This window comes from Peromyscus leucopus, chromosome 12, assembly GCF_004664715.2.
Source record: "Peromyscus leucopus breed LL Stock chromosome 12, UCI_PerLeu_2.1, whole genome shotgun sequence".
NCBI lineage: Eukaryota > Metazoa > Chordata > Mammalia > Rodentia > Cricetidae > Peromyscus > Peromyscus leucopus.
In genome coordinates this window covers 20,501,030-20,520,610 of record NC_051073.1, presented here as the reverse complement: position 1 = coordinate 20,520,610, position 19,581 = coordinate 20,501,030, and the positions used below count along the sequence as shown (strand labels likewise).

At 36.7% G+C, this 19,581-nt stretch overlaps 1 long non-coding RNA gene across 1 annotated transcript; it reads right to left on the bottom strand.

Moving 5' to 3' along the window:
- Positions 1-2,299: 2,299 nt before the first annotated feature.
- On the bottom strand, positions 2,300-11,677 carry LOC114701926. Its single transcript, XR_003735901.2, has 2 exons — positions 11,469-11,677; positions 2,300-2,880 (listed from the first exon to the last, which is right to left on the bottom strand). It is a non-coding gene; the product is annotated as an uncharacterized LOC114701926 (long non-coding RNA).
- Positions 11,678-19,581: the final 7,904 nt, after the last annotated feature.

The following is a 19,581-nucleotide window of genomic DNA, read 5'->3' as shown; positions in this document are numbered from 1 at the left end:
TATTATAAATAACGCTGGAGTTATTGGTGTTAGCAGTGAGTCCTTTGAGAGGTGATTAGGCGATGGAGCAGTGACCTCATGAATGAGATTAGTGTCCTAATGAAAGATGCCCACAGAATTAAATGTTACCTTCATGTGTACAGATGGACCAGTCTGGGGTTTAATTCCATGCCTGACAGCACAGATTATTATTCATGTAAAATTTTCTAAAATGTGTAAATAGCTCACATTCAAAATTTTTTATATTTAGCAAGCCCAAAGAAGCTTGCTGTCTCTCCGTAGTGGATATGCATGTCTCTCAGGAATGTGTGAAGTTCCCAGGAACATCCTGATCTCCACTGGTTTTCTGTTTGGATATTTTTTCTGACAGTTTTACTAATTTTCCATTCTGTAATTGTGTTTACTCTACTAATTCATTCATAATTGTATTCATCATGCATTTTTAGTCTTGAACAGTCACTTACATTATGTACACGTACATCTGTTATTTGCTTATTAAAAATATTAACTACCAGGCAGTGTTCAAGACATTAAGGAAACAATGGCTACAAGAGATGAGCTAATGTAAGTGAAATAAATTCTAATTTCTGGAAGGAAGGAGCTGGAACGTGCGTGGTTGGCTTTGTTCTTCATGGAGTGCTGGAAACAGGAGTCAATTCTGAACTGGCAAGTTTTAGAGTATTAGATGTGTGTTATAGTTATAGTAACAGAAATAATAGAGAAAGTTTAAGATTGTCAGTGCTGAAGTCCAGTTTCAAGACATTCCAGTACAGCTGCTCAGTCTTTAGGTGAGAGTGAGAATTGTTTCGGCAACAGAAAACTGGTCAAAATGCATTTACACGGTAAACCGCCAGTGGGGATGCATAGGGAGTATTTGAAAGAACACAAAGGACAAGTGAAAAGAAAAACAGGTTTGGGGGTTTACTTTGATTACCCAGCTCCTGTGTGACTAGGGAAGTTTAATGTCCCATACCAAAGGGCACCCATTTAATCTTGGAGGGATGTTTTAAGAGGCAAAATGGCGGGATGGTATTTGAAAGTACTCTAATACCTTTTCCTAACTGTGCAATGTTTTCTGGCAGAAAGGATTCAGTTTGGAGGTAGTGCCTAAAGCTGACAGGTGGAGATGAAGAATGGGAGAGAGAAGCAGTCCTTCCTGCTCCACAATAATTAAGAACTGTACTGAAGACTCCCTCCCCCAAGTACGAAATGAGGGTAAATGCTTCAATAATATGCATTTCAAAGACTCAGGAGCTAGCTCAGGTAGCAGTGTTTGCCACATACATATGATGAACTGAGGGTGATACCTGAAGTTCAGGGAAAGTTCCAGGCCCAATGAGACACTGTCAGAACAAACACAGCAGCACCTGAGGAATGACATCAGACATTGACCTCTAACTTCCTCCCACACCATGCAGATACATATATGTGGCCACACACCCACCCATTCACCCTTCTTATCCCTCAACAAAGAATACATACTTTGACTATCAAGAAATTCAACCACATATCACAGGACATTTTCAGTTTGGACCATCATTCCACGATACATGCAATTCGAAGTCGTTAATTTGTTCTCAAATAGCTATACCAGAAACAAATAGGAATTTTATATCTTAAGAATGGCATGGAAAACAGCGTATTTGAAGAATAACGACTTTTTATATCACATGTTTGCTATTTGTTTTTTAACAGGCACAAGCATATTGTGTGGTGTTCTGTATTTATGAAACTCATAACAAACTGTGAAGAGATAACAGAATGCGTTTTACATGAGCTGAAGCAGTAGATCAAATATTTCGTTAAAATCAAGACTCCTGTTATTATGAATAAACTTAAATATTACTGAAAGCATCTTTCTTGTTGACACTTTTAATTATTATGGTTGTATAACCCATATGATACTATTTTGGTAAAAAAGAGTTCACATCTATGATAGTATGTCTCATATAACTTAGGTGCATAAACATGTCATAGCATGTGAGTATGTGGAAGCACTTATGTGTGATTTTCACATAATGACAACCTGACAATGCATTTCTAAGATGTCTATAATTAAGAAATGCACAGCTATATTACAGTACTATGTATTACTTATTTATAAGTAATTGTATTTATTTTTCATTTAATTTAGAGGGAAGAAAATAGACTGGAAATGACTAAACAAGGGGACTGATCCTGATTTGGGTATAATGTGTTTGTCTTCCTAGAATCCTTCTCCTGATAGAATTGCTTCTTCCATCCTGCAATGCTCCAATTTGAGCACATCCTCTTCAATTTCAATGTGTGCTTATCTGCCTATGTTTGTATCAGAGAATAAACTATTTGGTTTTATCCTTAATACCTTTAGTACTGACCCAACACAGTGATGATGCTTAATAAATATTGATGAACATACATTAAATAGAATTGACTATTAACTTTTAGTAGTTTTCTAAAAATGGTGCACAGCTAGTTAAACTCATAACAAGTCTTTAAAATTTCAAGTAAGATTAAACATTAATAAGAACTTCAAAAATGCTCAGTGCTTGCTTAGAGGCATAGAAACCCAAGAACATAATGCATGTGTTGTTATACTCCTCAAAGTAAAGACTATTGAGATTATTCATAGAAGCTGATGATAAGTTAGCCAATTTCAGTATGCATATAGAATTTGGAGAGTAAATGGAAGCCATGAAGATCTTGTCCGTGTCAATCACATACATAATATGAACTGTTGTACTTACTTAGTGCTTACACAGCACTGAATGAACAGCTGTGTCAATCTTGTAGCAATGTGGTCACCTGACACCTTGTTTTGGTAGCCTATAGTGGAAATGAATTTAGACATATGACCCAATTCTTGACAGTGGAATCCTCCAGATGTGCAGCCTGCAGGAACTTTATTTAAATTAAAAAAAAAGAAGAAGAAAACATTTAAGGAACGATCTCTTAGTACCATTACCATCAGCCCAGACAATTAGATGTCTGGAGGAGCAATCACCTTGCAATCATGGGATAGGTTTCAAAAAGAAAAAGAAAAAAAAAAAAAAAAAAAAACCCACACACAAGAAACCTAGACCTTGCGTCTCAATTTCTGCAGTAAGCCCATCAAAAATCCTGACTTTTGTTTCCTAAATTTTGTTTATTTAGTAACTTAACTCATTCTTTATTTATATATATTGTGGGTACATACCCATGAATGCAAGCGATGATGCCCATGTGGAGGTCAGAGCACAGTCTGTGGAAGTTTGTTCTCCCTTTCTAGCATGGAGGTTCCACGGATCCAGTTGACATCACCAGCCTTGGCGGCAAGGACTCTGCTCTTTCTCCGAGCCATCGGGCCAGCCCCACACTTTATGTTTTTAAGTTTTGCTGTTTGCTGGATTTTCGTGAAATCAAGCACAAACATAATACATTTTTTTGTTTCAGGAAAAGTAAACCTGACTCTGGCGGTCTGTGAGATTCATGCATGGCTCCCATCCCACTAAAGCAATGGTATCTCAGCCACAGTACAAAAGAATTATCCTGACTGATGTATGGTATTTGAAATATTTTATCTGTGTTGTTGGTTTATTTTTTTTTCAATTGTTTGCGAAACATGAGTATCGAGTTCAGAAAAGTTGTCTTAAAGTCAGGAATGCACTCGTTGTGGACATTGGCTGATAAATGTAGTGATTTGTGTCTCTGACTTTGGCAAAACCTGAATGCAAAACATCTCTCCACAATACTGACTCAATTAATTTTTTTTCTTTCTGGGTGTGATTTGTATTGCAGAGGCAAATCAAGAAACATCGACAGCTTGCTTAAATCTTGCTCTTTTCCTATTTATATAATTTATTGTGCCAGTGGTTCTGAGGTGGTGGCTCCTGCACCTCCTCACCCATGAACACATCCCAGATGTGCTGAAAATTCCCCACTAATTTGTGTATTTCATTCCATTCTTTTGTAATTAAGTGCATATGGTTTTGACTAGAAGAAAAAAAACCTATGAAATCCCAAAGGGTTTTTTGTCCCTGTGAATAATTGATTCATGTCTTTCTCAACTCCACCCCTGTTATTCAAATAGATATTATGAAAGAAATCCCTGCTTTGTAAATTTTGCTGATCCAGACACGAGAAAGGACAATCCATTACTCTCAAGATTTCTTCAGGATCTGTGGGCCATTCAATCTCTTAAAAAAAAAAAATATTACCTCATTAAGAGTCATATCATCATAGAAGAGGTTTCATTGCTGATTTTCAAAACTGAAACTTAGCCTTAACGCAGAAAGCAGCAATCTCCCTAGTGGTATTTACCTAAAAAGGTCCTATCTGCTATTACTGGATTTCAGAACTAGAAGCCAGGGCCCTGCCATCTAGGTTGTGGAATAGGAGAGAAGTTTAGATCCTCTTACTGTGTGGGTAGCTATGATCAGGTAAGTTGTTTATCTTTTGTTAATTACAATTCAATGATTCTTCTTTTTATGAATTATAGTTCACTGTCTCTGAGGAGAGTGTTTGTACCTACGATTGGGATATGCATGTACATGTGTGTGAACATGTATATGTTAAATTCATTAGCTCAGACACTGCATAACCGGAAAGAATGAGAGGAAATATTTTTACTGAAGAACTATAGTTTAGTTCAGTTTCCTGAACTAAAACACCACTAAGAAGCATAAAACATGGAAGAAAAAAGTAGATTTTATAGGTTCTTCTGCATCTAGGTTTCTTGGTGGAATCAGATTTGAGCAGTCTTGTTATAAGGTGCGTGGAAAGGGTAGAAAAGATCTCGTGACTGGCTGTGTCTAATACATTTTCTGGCACATACTTTATATATAATCTACCGTTCACATTTCAAGTACTTAGTTTCATAAGTCTATCATATTTGTAAATCTGTATTACTATCAACAATACCAAGGTGAACAAATGAGTCCTTTTGTCTCTTTCCAGAAAATGTCCAACCCCTGTACTGGACCATTGACTTGCTCTTTATTACTGTATCTCTTGTTTACTGTTGTATTTACTTCATATTTAATGCTCAACCAAACATCTACTTATATACTACCATAAAGAGATAGTTTTCAGGTGCAGTTTATAGTCCTTAATATTTTAATTGAGCAATTTTCCCAGGTAAAGAAGTGAACATTTAGAAAGAATTAGAGTTATTCAAAGCCCAGGAGACATGTTCTTGTTAATTTTTAAAGAGAATAATTCCAAGTTATAGAGACGTCCATGTGTCAAGACACCCTACCTATGCTTTATGAGCTGAGGGCAACCCCAAGGAAAAATCACAAGAAAACTGGAACTTCAGTGTCACAGGACAAGGAGTTAAATTCTCGCAACAAGTGTGTGAACTTAGACATCTCATCTGAGTTTCAGATGACAGTATAACCCAGGCCTAACCCAGGATGTAATGTGGTTACACCTGTGCAGTGAATTGTTACGTCATGCCTGGGCTGACGACTTATTGAACTCTCACTTAATAAATGAACCAATTTCATTTTAAGTTGTGAAATTTGTGGTGACTTTTCCTGTTATAAAGCTGACAAATTCATTACTGAATCATTCTTTATAATTGGTGAGTATATCTATTACTTCCTAACATTATTAGCACCATAATGTTTTAGAACAATGAACATTTTATTATATCATAGTAACTAGGAGGTGGCCAGGAATCTGGATGTGGTTTCTGTGTGTTCCTTGGTGGAGGCTTTCTCACAAGCCACTGAACCTTAAGAAGAGTCCACATTTAGCTTCACTTGCTGTGGATATCATTCTGTATAAATAAAACACTGATTGGCCAGTGGCCAGGCAGGAAGTATAGGCAGGACAAGGAGAGAGGAGAATTCTGGGAAGTAGAAGGCTGAATCAGGGAGACACTGCCAGCCACCGCCATGACAAGCAGCATGTGAAGATACCAGTAAGCCATGAGCCACTTGGCAAGGTATAGATTTATAGAAATGGACTAGATATCTAGAAGCCCGAGCCATTAGGCCAAACAATTTAAACAATATAAGTCTCTGTGTTTACTTGGTTGGGTCTGAGCGGCTGGGGGACTGGCGGGTGACAGAGATTTGTCCTGACTGTGGGCCAGGCAGGCAGGAAAACTCTAGCTATACTCACTAGATTGGTTGTTGGTAGCACTCAGTACTTATAGGTTGTTCTGTTGATGGCCCTTAGATGGCTGTTGGCTGTTCACAAAGCCCAGCTTCAGTGTGTAGTTTGTGAGTCTCTTCATAGCAGTCAGCAAAGGAGAGCAAATATCTGCTTAGAAGATACTACAATTTCTAGTAACAATTATAGAATTGATATCTCCAAACAAACAGGCATTCTAATTTCCTAAAAACTACTTAGACACGGTTAACACAAGTCTGTGAGTGTCAAGAAGCTGGGATCTCCAAGTCTGACTTTTAGAAACTAAGTTATTACATGCAGTATTTCACTGTAAGATTTCCATTATCTGCTTGTGGTGGTTGGAATAAAAATGTCTCCCCATAGGTTCATAGGAAGTGGCACATTTAGGAAGTGTGGATGTTGGAGTAGGGTGGTTGTTGGAGAAAGTGCATCACTAGGGGCAAGATGAAAGGTCTCATAAGCTCAAGCCAGGCTTAGTGGCTCATTCTCTTCCTGCTGCCTGTGGAAAAAGATGTAGAACTCTCGGCTATCTCTCCAGAACCATGTCTGCCTGCATGCCACCATGCTCCCTACCATGATGATGTACTTAACCTCTGAACCTGTAAGTCAGCCCACTTAAATGTTTTCCTTTACAAGATGCCATGGTCATGCTGTCTCTTCACAGCATTGAAAACTCTAAGATACCATTTGATGTTAGAAATTTGACTTCATTTGATTTGACAATTTATAAAAATATCCACAAAAACCGTTGCAAAGAATTTTCAAGGAGAAGTTATATGTGGACATATATTTTATTTCTCTTCAATGGAATTGCAATGTCATACAGGAAATATCTGTTCAATTTTCTAAGAAGTATGGTGATATTTTATTTGTGCTAAAATGTGATTTTATTTATATATTAATAAATAAAAGTGCCTGGGCATCAGAGCTAATAGCAAGTCATAGCAGAAGTCTGGCAGTGGTAGCACACACACTTAATCCCGATCACATGACAGGCAGTTCTCTGTGTGTTCAAGGATACCATGCCTTTAATCTCAATACCAACCATAGAGACCTGAGGTCTGTATAGACAGGCAGTGACAAGGAGGTCATATGGTTGGGTTTACAACCATTGAGAAGGCAGAACAGAAAGTCAAAAAAAAGACAGACACGCAGGAAGTAGGTCTCTTCTCAGGGGAAGGATGGCAGTGGCAGCGGGTGGTAAGAAGGTGGTCTCAGCTTTTGGCTACTGCTCTCGGACCTCTGGGCTTTTAACTCTGCATTTGGCTCTGTGTTTCTTATTTTTTTTTCTGAGAACAACATTTACTGTTTATTAGTGCTGCATAATACAATAAATGCTCTCTCATGGATGAGATTTCATCACTTTCAGTAGATGGACACCCAAGTTTACACATGATAAATAAGATGATAATAGAAATAAATATTAGGAAATTGAGCTTTAAAATACATGCCTGCTTGTGATCTGTAGGAGGAATCTTAGAAGGTCTTATTAATAAAAACAAATCTGAAGCCAGGTATTGGGGTGAATGCTGGAAGATCAGAGAGACAGAACAAGTCACAGCCACCTCACCTTGTCAGTTCCTCAGCTGATCCTATTTCCTCAAAAAAGGAAGATATAAAAATGACAAAAGGTAGAAATTGAATCTACTCTTAAAAAGAAACTACTTGTTTTACATAGGATAAGTAATGACATTTTTTTTGTCTGAGGTTATCAAATGTTACTGGACTGGACATTGTGTGTATATACATATTTATTTTGTCTGAATCTGTCAATGTTAATGGACTATACATAGTGTAATTTTTGACTGTATATATTGTATATACTTATTAGATAGTTTTTCTTGTATTAGTTATAAGCTTTTTTTAATTTTAGACAAAATAAGGGGAAATGTGTTTCTTTTTTTTAGATTGCTATGGATTTTGGTTTATTGATACAAATTTAAATTGGTTTTGTTGTGCTATATATATTTCTACTCTTGTTTAAGGTACTATGTCTATGCAACTCATTTAAAATTGTAATATGTAATTTAAAAATACAGAATAATTAGTCATTTATGATAATCAAACTTATAATCATGTTAGTTACATTTTCTAGATATACACTGATATATATCAATTAGGTAGATAATCTTCAAACATTTCAAAGACCTACAGAATATGGCATTTAAAATGTTTTAAAAACTTAGACTTTTCTGAACAATGAGTCACGTCTGCTCCTGGCAGCCCCAATTATTTCAAAGAGAATGATGAGCATTGAAGAAACTCCATATGGAGTTTGCTTTCTTATTTAATAAAACTATTCAGAATTACATCTACAAAGAAGTTTCTTAAAGTGCTTTCCAAAGTGATTTTATGGCTTCCTATTCCCAAAATAGTATCCTGTTGCTCTTATCTCCATAAGCACTGGACATCATCAGTCATTTTTAACTGTAGGCATATGGATGTGGGTAGAATAATACTGATAAACATATTAGGAATGCCCTTCAGGGACTAAATTTTCTTAAGCACTGAACCCAGTTCACATATCTACCTTTAAGAAATACCTGTTTAACAAGGTTGTCCATTAAGATTGTTTTGCTTTTAATGATGGAGTTATAGAATTCTGCATTTTGAAAATTCTTTATCATTCATATGTATTATAGGTATTATTGTCCAGTCTATGCCTTGTATTTTTACAGTTTTACATTGTCTATCAACAGAGTAGATTTTATGTTATCAATATCCATTGCATACAGTTTCTTACTGTGACTAATGTTTTGTAAGCTGTACCTGAAAGTATCAGATTATTGTACTAAAATCAACAATAAAGTCTATAATTCAAGTATTTAGTTTATATCTTTGATCTACCCTGTTTTAATTTTTCTATATACTTAATATAAGGATCAATATTTGATTTCTTTATTAATATGCACTTTAAATTTTTCAGGGTCATTTGTTGAAAGAGCCTCTATTTTCTATTAATTTTGTTTTCTTTAAACTTTTATATCTAAAATGAAATGACTATAAATGCATTACTTATTTTTAACTAGCATGTTTCCTTGATTTTATGTAGCCCTTTATGTAAATATCATTGTCTTAATTACTCTAGATTTATAGAAAACCTTGGAATTAAATTTAAGAATTCCACCATGACTCTCTCTCTCTCTGTCTCTCTGTCTCTGTCTCTGTCTCTGCTCTCTCTCTCTCTTTTGAGACAGGGTTTCTCTGTGTAGTTTTCGTGGCTGTCCTGGATCTCACTCTGTAGACTAGGCTGGCCTCGAACTCACAGAGATCTGCCTGGTTCTGCCTCCTGAGTTCCGGGATTAAAGGTGTGTGCCACCACTGCCCGGCACCAACGTGACTCTCTTTATGACTCTCTTAACCAGTTGTTTAGCTTATTCTAGGCCATTTATATTCTCTAAATATTATAAAAATTATATTGTTAATCTTCCTTTAAAAATTTTGCCTGCAACAATTTTAAATGGGTTTGTATGGATGCTATTGATCAATTTTTGGAGAATTAGTAATTGTTAACTGACTACCATTGCTATAGCTACCATGTTCTTAGCATATCTAGTTTAGCTCTGAGTCTAAGAACACATTAGCTCCAGTTTTTAGAATCTCCTTTATTTCTCTAAATATTTTATATCTTCATGGTGCAAATACTGCAGTTTCTTAAACTGTGGGTCTTTTGCAGTTTTGGTTGTAATTGTGATTACTTAAAAAGATTTTTCTATTGCTCACTGCTAGTACATAGAAATGTAATTCAGTTTTGTATAGATATTATGCCTGTGTGTTGTAGTTGGTTATATATTTCAATAGCTTCTATGTGGATTCATTAGGAACTTCTATATACATAATCATGTGACTTCATGATTAATTACATCTTGATGTCACGTCTGTGCCTTTAATTCATTTTATTTTCCTTCACTAGTATTAATGAGGAGTGCTCAGTGTATGGATATTTATTGTGTGCCTAATGTTGGTCTTTAAACCAAGTATGATCTTAGAGACTGGTCCTTTCTGTCCCTAGATTACTGATATACTTAACTATAAATGTACGTTGAATTTTCTCAAATCCTGTCACTCAAATCCTTCTCCTTTTTGTTTTGATAATGTGGTGAGGATCATGATTGGTATTCAAAAGTTAAGTCATGGATTCTTGAGAAAACCCCTTGTGGTCACTATATTCCCTTTTAAAAGATTTACAGGATTAACTTGCTAATATTTGTTGCTGATTTCTGAACCCATTCTCATGAAAAAAATATGTCTGTGTTTTCCTTATACCATTTTCAATAATGGAAATGCTAACTTCATGGAATGAATAAAGGAATATTCCTTTCTCTTTCTACTTCCTCAAATAGTTTGCATAAGCCTGGTGATATTTTCCTGAAGATTCATGGATAGAGCTGACTGATCTACATATTTTTTTCTGAAGTCATGTTTAAAACATATTTTCAATTTTTAAATTGATGTGGGTTCATTCAAGTATTCTACTTCTTTTTTAGTAAGTTGGTTAAGTTTCACATCATTAGATTAAAACTGCCACACTATTCTCTTATTTACATTCAATATAAGTAGAATTTAAATTGATATTTCTCTTTTCATTCTTTAAAAAATTTATTACATTTTTATACCTTGTGTAAGAGAAAGAAATAGAGAGAGAGAATGAATGAATGAGAATCAGGTGCTACAATCTATGTGTGGAGGTTATTTCTGTGAATAAATCCCTCCTCTTGAAACTCTAAATCTCAATAGATTTCCTAAATTCCAGTCTCTATTTAACTTATAGAGACAGTCTTCATGGGTGGAAACTCCTGCCCTGCCTATCCCAGGCTTTGGAATGTAACTCTATCTAGAAATCTAGGACCATCTTGAAATTCATTTCATGTGTTTCCCCTCCCTCTGTACTGCCCTGACTATTTTCCAATGTATATATTTTAAAAAAGTAGATGTCTTTTGGCCAAGTTTTTAAAGATAAAGGCAGTTCTTTTATTTTATAATGAAATCAGACACTTAGGCCTATTCTTCCTCATCTTCTACCTTCTGCCCTTCTTTCTTTTCCTCCCTATCTATCTATCTATCTATCTATCTATCTATCTATCTATCTATCTATCTGCCTATTTATTTATTACTTATTCCTCCCACTTCTACTCCTGACAAGCATGCTTTTGAAGCCCGTGGTGCTTTCAAATGCTCCATTATTGCATTAGTGGGTTTTAAGCTTTGACTACTATTAAGAGTTCTCCAAAGCAATGACATAAAATGAAGAGAAAAATCAGAGGAGGTGGGGGGAAGGAGGGAAGAGGGAAAAGGGAGGGATGGAAATGAGAGGGGAGAAAAGAAGAATGACAGATGGAATTATGAGGGGATGTATTAGATTCACTTACATGATAAGAGGCTGAATCGTTCAGTGATGGCTGTCTGCAGGCTGGAGAGCTCTCTGGAAACCCAGTCCCACTCAGTCAAAGAAGCTGAAAGTCACAAGAGAACAGCTACTTATGGTGCATCTCCAATTCAAGTCAAGAGGCTGAAAGGCTTTTAGGGAATCATTAGTCCTGGTCCCCGTTCAGAGGATGGAGCTGATGGTCACAGGCATTGGAAGTAGCAAAAACTGAAGCTGCTGAAAGAAGAGTAGAATGTGTTTGAAATTCTCCCTTCTTCCACTCAGCGTTTCATTCATGCTCTCACCTCCTCCACCATCCTACCCATACTGGAGGTGAATCTTTCTCGTGGAGCTGACGGACCCACCTGCCAGTCTTCTCCCCAAACACCATCATAGTCATCACAGGAGTGAGCTTTGACAGTTTAGCTGGCATCTCTCCAAAATTAACCCTCACATCTAGATATAGGACACTTAACTCTGTGCGTGTGCGTGTGCGTGTGCGTGTGCGTGTGTGTGTGTGTGTGTGTGTGTGTGTGTGTGTATGTGTAAAACACATCACTTGCTGTACAATGGCTTCTGAAACTCTAGATAAGGCCAAAATGGAAAGTTATTACTGTTATTTTAATAAAACTTGTTTCTGTTTGGTTATATTATAAAAATGGAAATTTTATGCCATCCATGATTCTCTAAACTTCCTCAGAGAACATTACCATAGTCTGAATATTTATGTCTCAATGAAGTGTGGTCCTAATTAATCTTAACAATAAAAACCCAGAGTCAGATATTGAGGGTGGGAGCTGAAAGATCAGAGAAGCAGAACAACCAGCCACCAAAGACTTCCTAGCTCTACGAAATCTCACACCAAAGGGGCCCTGTCTCTATGAATCCTCAGACTGAGTGAGCAGATCCTGTCTCCACCCACCTTATATTCCCATCACCACATCGCTAGTGCAAGGATCAAAAGCATGGTCCTCCCAAGTGCTGGGCTAAAAGGTGAGAGCCACCACGACCTTTTTCCCTTTTAGACTCAGGTTCAATCTCCTGCAGCCCAGGGTGACCTGGAACTCCTGATCTTCCTACTTCCTCCTCCCAAGAGCTGAGATTAAAAGTGTGTGCCACCACTGCTTCTCACCCAGAAAGAAAAGTCATTGTCAGGTGATAGTGGCTGGACATTCATGAATTTGATTAGTGCCAAAAAAAAAGAGGCCCAAGACACCTCTTACTTCATTCACCATGTGGAGACCCGCATTTCATAGTCATTTATGGACCTGGTATACAGGCCTTCAGCAGATATACAATCTGCTTCTGTCTTGATTTTGGTAGGAAATGAATGCCTGTTTATAAGTCAGCTGGTTCATGGCATTTCGTGATGGCATCCTGAAAAGGTTGAGAGACAGCAAGTTAACAGTTCATCTTTAAAATGTAATTATGGCTGACCACTTAGGATTGTATAGGTTATCAGGGATCTGGAGAAAATTGATTCTTCCTCTCTCAGTTACCATGGATGGCCATTAGGTCTTCCTCAAAGGTGAAGATTAACCATCACAGAGATAAATTATAAATATACAAAACTTTAACTTGATCCAAGAGAGAAAAATAAAAGATTTCCAAAGACAGTGACTGACAGTTTATAAAAGAGTCAAGTAATGTTAGAGAAAGGTGATTTGGGGTTTCTTTTTCATCAGAAAGTTTTCATAAATAATGTTTGGAAAAGAGCTTGGATCATAATGGAGAGAATAGAAAAAAATCCAGAAATAAACATGGGGAAATAAATCAGAATAACTTAATTGTCAGAAGAAACATGAGCCTAGTGTAGAAGAGGAAGAGATGGTCAGTTTGGTAACTAGACAGCAGAATGTGGATTTAATGCAGGACTCTGCTAGCCCTTTGTGTCCCAGTAAAGGAAGTCCACTGGTTACCATAACAGGCATGTGAATAAGCTTTATTCCCTCCCTGCCTCCCCTTTCAACATTGCCCCAAGATAGCCTTTCAGAATCCAACTCTGAGTTGTCCTTGCTGACACCATCTGCGTTTATTTAGCTCCTTCCTCAAACCTGCTTTGCTCTCGCCTCCTTCCTCAAAGCCAACTAAAAATTAACACAGGCTGTACTCTATAATTCAGATGTTCATGCTTGCAAGTAGTGGATACTACTGGAATACTTGTCCTGTAATACCGCCTGATCAGCATTCTCTTGGACTTCCAACCCAGAGCTCATTTAGATATTGATTGTACTTGAATATTATTTAATTGCTAGCTGGAGTTTGTATATTCCATATGAATTCAGTCTGGTTCTAATGAAATTCGAAGTGTATTTAAGTTTATATTTAGAAAGGATCTATTGAAAATGTGAATGAAATCATGAGTGGGATCCACACTGTGCGGGACCATAGCTTTCCTCTGGTCATGCTCTAGTGCACTTTGACTACAGAATCATTTGTTATAGGCACACAAAGGTAGGACAGGTATGAAGTGGGCTTTGATGAGAACCACTATTCTACTATGCCTATATTCACCAAGCACCATTTATGGAATATTACCCTCAGCAGTTAGATTATTCACAGGAAAACATAGATAAGAAAATAGTTACTACATGCAAGAGAGCTTAATTAGTTTTCTTTTAGATTTATTCATTTCAAATGTGATATGAATGTTTTACCTATATGTGTGTTTGTGCACCACACTCATGCCTGGTGCCTGCAAAGGTAAGACAAGAGCATTTGATCCTCCCAAACTGGCATTAGGGATGCTTGTGAACTACAATGTGGGTTCTGGGAATCGAACCCAGGCCCTCTGCAGAAGCAGTAAATACTTTAAACCACTGGAACATTTCTCTGCCCCAGAGATAACTTTAGTATTGCATCTATTCTCAATATTTCCAATATAGTCATTTCCAAAAATGAATACAAATGAGAATTAAAGCTTGTCTTCTCATCCCCTCTTTATATATTTATAATACAATGAAAACAGATTGATTCATAATATGTGAAGTAGTCTCTATTTGGATGTATACTTTAGCATTCTGACTCACAATAATAAAATATCACAATATACATGCGTTGTTTTCCAAATGTTACTCATTTAACTGAAGCTTTTAATAACATATTTTCTCAAACAGCCTTAGGAGAAATATATAACAGTGACTAGCTGTAATCGGAAAGCAATTGCAGATTGATGACGACCAAAGAGAACAAACAAAATTAAAAATGTATAGGTCTGCTAGGAGAACTTGTTCTGGATTCTTTTTTGCTTTCAAACAACAACAACAACAAAGAAAGGAGAAAGAGCAAACACAGATTCTGAGAGAATGCTTCAAGCTCTTCTATTCATCCCAAAGATTGTCTGCTTCTCTCCATCACTGGACCTTCCCCAAAGGTAAATACACTTACCCGGAAAGAGCAAGCTGGCTTCTTATGGCCACTGTGTTCTGCAACATTTCCAGAGCCTGAGGAAAGAGACTTGGAGCAAAGGGTAACAGTTGTTTAGAATTGCTGTGCCTGTAGACAGATATAATAAACAAAGGTATAAATGTAGTCTTTGGATGTAAGGGCTCACCCTTCTTATTTTCATGGGGATAAGAGTGGTGTCTAAATAAACCCTGTGACTGGAGACGATTTTAAAGAATCAGACACTATTACCAATGTGGCTAGTGCTGTTATATCTAAGCTGGTGCAATATGTGGGATTAAGGGTTTAAAATGGGGGTGGTAAATATTTTCAGATGTTATGTTTAAAACAGAAACTGTCTGCATGTTTCTGTAAAAAGACAGAGGGAAAATATTTTGGGCTTCATGATCTATTTTTGGGGACTGATCCAAATATAGAAGTCTGTTGTTGGAGCAATAGATCATATGTTAAGTAATGGTGGGGGTGTGCTTTAAAGGCTCATAGGTTGCTCACTCATGCTATAAATTATTAAGAGCTGCTTGAATGTGTCAGTATATCCTTATAACACCTATACTTGGGAGGCTGAGGCAAGAAGATTACTAAGAATGTGAAGATAGCCTGATCTACATGAGGAGTGAAACCCTGTCTTTAAAAATTTCATAAAACCATCAAACAAATAGGTAAATTATTAATATAGGGTACCAGAGTTGAGCTAAAGCACAGATTTCAGTGAATGGGCACAGAAATAACGGGTGTTGACCATTTGCTGTCAAAGAGGAAGGCCCAATTTGAACCTAGATGACTTGTACTAATATGTATTCCTCTGATGAAAATCATCACTTTTCAGGCAAAGGAAGCAACTATCTGAACTTCATAGACCTGCTAATTCCATGCTAACCACAAGCCTTTCTCCACAGCAATTTTGTTGATTTTCACAGTGTAAGAAGACACAGAGAATGCACACCCAACAGAGAAGATGCTTCATGTGTCTTTCGGCATCTTGACTATTGAATATAAGCCCAATCAAAGTACTTCAGCAGTTTCAACAAAATTGAATTCTGATGGTTGCATTAAATCAGCAGTTTTCAAGTGTGGTTGATGTTGCTCCCTAAAGGACTTTTAAAAACCTGTGGAGATATTTTTCGGTCATCACAACAGGGGAAGTATTGATTTTGCTATCTTGGGAAGAGACAAGGAATACTGCTGGAAGTCCCACAACACAGCGCAGTCTTTCACTCAAAACCCAAAATATCAACAGTACTGAATTTGAAAACACCTTCACCGGAGCTTAATTGACTCTTTAGTGAAATAATTTCAGGACAAAATAGGAATCTTCCTTTGGAGGATACTGGAGAGACATAAATGCAGAAAGAAAAAGGTCTCAGAACCAAAATCTTTCAGGTAGCTTTCAGAAAGAACTCTGAAAATATTTTTTCTTTTCCAAAAATCAATGCAGGAAGTGAAAATATGTCTTGTAGTTGGGGATTTAAATTCGGTGACTCTCAGAATAGCATTTGAAATCCCTGCTTGGGAGAGAGTTTCTTTGAATTCAGGATGATTTTCCATTTAAATTCTGTAACACCAACCCAGGATATGAAACACAAAACTACAGAAACACTTAGGTTTTCTATTATTGGCGTGATATAGTCTGCAAGGACATCAAGGCTGAGCAGTGACTTACCTGGCTAATGCTGAAGATTGGGACTTTGGAAGCAGTGAGCTTGAAGTGTGAGGTAAAATAGGAGCAGACTCTTGTGGAGTTGGAAAGAGATTAGTGAGGCCTTGGAATTGCCTGGGAACTGCGTGCTTTTCTGTCAGGAAAGCAGGAGCTAAGAAGCAGTTGAGGTTGGGCTGACAGAATCAGGTCAAAGTGTTCTGCTCTATTTTGATGTGTCTTAATATGGAGTTCCTTAGATGCAGTTAAATCCATACGGCTCTGAATCTGGGGAGAAAAAGCACTGTACCAACACAGGGAGTTTCTTCCAGAAGCCGACTTTAGGTATGAATATTAACTCATCCAAACGATCAGGAGCTATGGAAACTTCTTGATGCTTCCAAATTATTTAATGTCTATTGAAATAGGGCGTATGAATACAGCAGTAAAATTCTTCATTGAACAAAATAAAACCAACTAGACTAATTATTTGCAGCAATATAAGTAAAGTTTTTGCTACTGGTAAATTGATGTATTGTTATGCAAAATTGAACTGTAGAGTAGCTTCAGGTTTGCAGAAATCTTATCTACATAATGCAGAGTTTCAGTGTATGCCATTTTCCTCTACTACTACTTTGTATTTCATGATTGACATAAGGTATATTTTTGAACCAACACTGATACACTGCTATTTTATGACTTTTAATTTTTAATGTTTGATAATTTCATACATACATATTATACAATTTTTTTGTCAAGTTCACTCTCTATTTCATCCCTTTCATTATCTTCCCAATAACATCTATCACTATTCCCTCCCAATTTCATATATTCTTAAAAACATAATCCCATGGATTAGCTGCCCAGAGTGGGAAGAATTAGTCTTTCCTGGGGATGAACTGACTTACTGATGGTCCATTGCATTGTGGTCATCCCTGAACAATGTACACACAAACAACAAAACAAATACAACAGTCCAAATTTATTTATTTGTTCACATACACATATGTATATAACAATAATAATCAAAGAAAAAGAAGCTATCAATTTGAGAGGCAGCATGGGAGGCGCTGGATTGAGGAAAGGGACAGGGGAAAATAACATAGTTCTACTTTAATTCAAACATATTTTTAAGAATTCCATTGTGTTTACGCTAGTTTAGTAAAGAGGTGGTTGTAGGTTCACCTACACCATTCATAACTTCATTAGCACTAAGTACTTGGCTAGGTCTCCAATACCTGGCATAGATTTCTGCTTGTTGAGTGAATCTTAAATCCTATTAGAGAGCTGTTGGGAAGAAATAGTCTTCTCTATGGAAGAAGACACAATTTCGATTTCCAATACCAAATGTTCAGCCCTGAAAACACACATGCAAGTAAAATTATAGAGACCAAGCTGGTGTATTTAGGAATGTGTGTGTGTGTGTGTGTGTGTGTGTGTGTGTGTGTGTGTGTGTGTGTAAAACAACTAATGAAAAAGGAAGCCACAAATTTGAAGAAAAACAATGAAGTGTATATGGAAGGTTGGAGGGAGGAAATGGGAGGGAGAAATGATGTGATTACATTCTAATATTAAAAAAAAAAAGAAAAAAATCACATTGAGTCCAATTAGTGCTGCCAGTGATGGGTGATGTCATTCTGTATGCTGTGAAAATGTGTTGTTCTGATTGGTTGATAAATAAAGCCGTCTGGACAACGATGAGGCAGAATAAGGTTAGGCAGGACATTCTAAAGAGAGAGGAGGAAGGAGAAAGGCAGAGCAGAGAAGACACTGCCAGCAGCGCCATGAGAAGCAAGGTATAAAGATACTGATAAGCCACAAGACACGTGGCAAAGTATAGATTTATAGAAATTGGTTAATTCAAGATATAAAAGCTAGTTAGCAAGAAGCCTACCATGGCCACAGTTTAAAAATAATATAAGCCTGTACGTGTTTACTTGGGTCTGAGTGGCTGTGGGACCCTAGAGCCCTGAGACCTGGGTGGGACCAGGAAAATTTTCAGCTACAAATATATGTAATTTTACTAGGTTGAAGTTAAAAACCTTCCTTTCATTTAGAAAGAAAAGGAGAAGTGATGGGGGGATGTCTTTCTGTATGCTGTGAAAATATGGGTGTTAACAGCTTAGATACAAGATTGTAAAACATCGATAGCAAACTTCTGCCCTCCGGGGTTCTCCCATTGTGCTATAAGCCTGTATTTAAGATCTCCTCTGAGCTGGGCGGTAGTAGCACATGCCTTTAATCTTAGCACTTGGAAGGCAGAACCAGGTGGATCTCTGTGAGTTTGAGGCCAGCCTGGGTTACAGAGTGAGTTCCAGGAAAGGCGCAAAGCTACACAGCAAAACCCTGTCTCGAAAAAAACCAATAAATAAATAAATAAAATAAATTAATTAAACTTTGTTTATGTATTAAATGTCACATGCTATATTAGTGGTTTGCAAGAACATTCATGTGACATTCTATTTTCCTTTAGAAAAAAATCAATTTTTATGAAAAGAAGTCATATGTTTTCAATGAAGATGTGTATATCTCAGAAATGTATATTAGTCAGTCCCACCTTGTGCTAACATAATGGAATGTACATACACAAGAATGAGATGCACAGGGTTGGCTGATGGTGGTATAACATATTTTCACGTCATCTTAAATCCAGCTGTAATTTTAAAGATAATATGAGAAGAAAACTACACAACACAGCCCTCAAATAAACACAACCATAAACCAAAAAATTAACAATGAGATTTGTATAAATTTTATAATTTTACACATGAAAACACAACAGAGCTAAGGTCAAACAAATACATTGTTTTGATAAGTCTTACTCATGTACTAATGATTCCACCTAGATTATTATCAATATACATTCATTTACTACATGCCAGGGTTTGATCTAAAACAGACGGACTTCAAGATTTAAAAATTAATGAACAGTATAGATGAATACTAAGACTAATCAGTAGCCACAGTCTTTGCTACTGAAAAGGCAAATTCAAGGGCAAACAATATTAACCACACCACAGTTTGTTTTGGCTGCTGTAACAAAATAAAATGTACTAAGTATTTTAACAAAATAGAAATT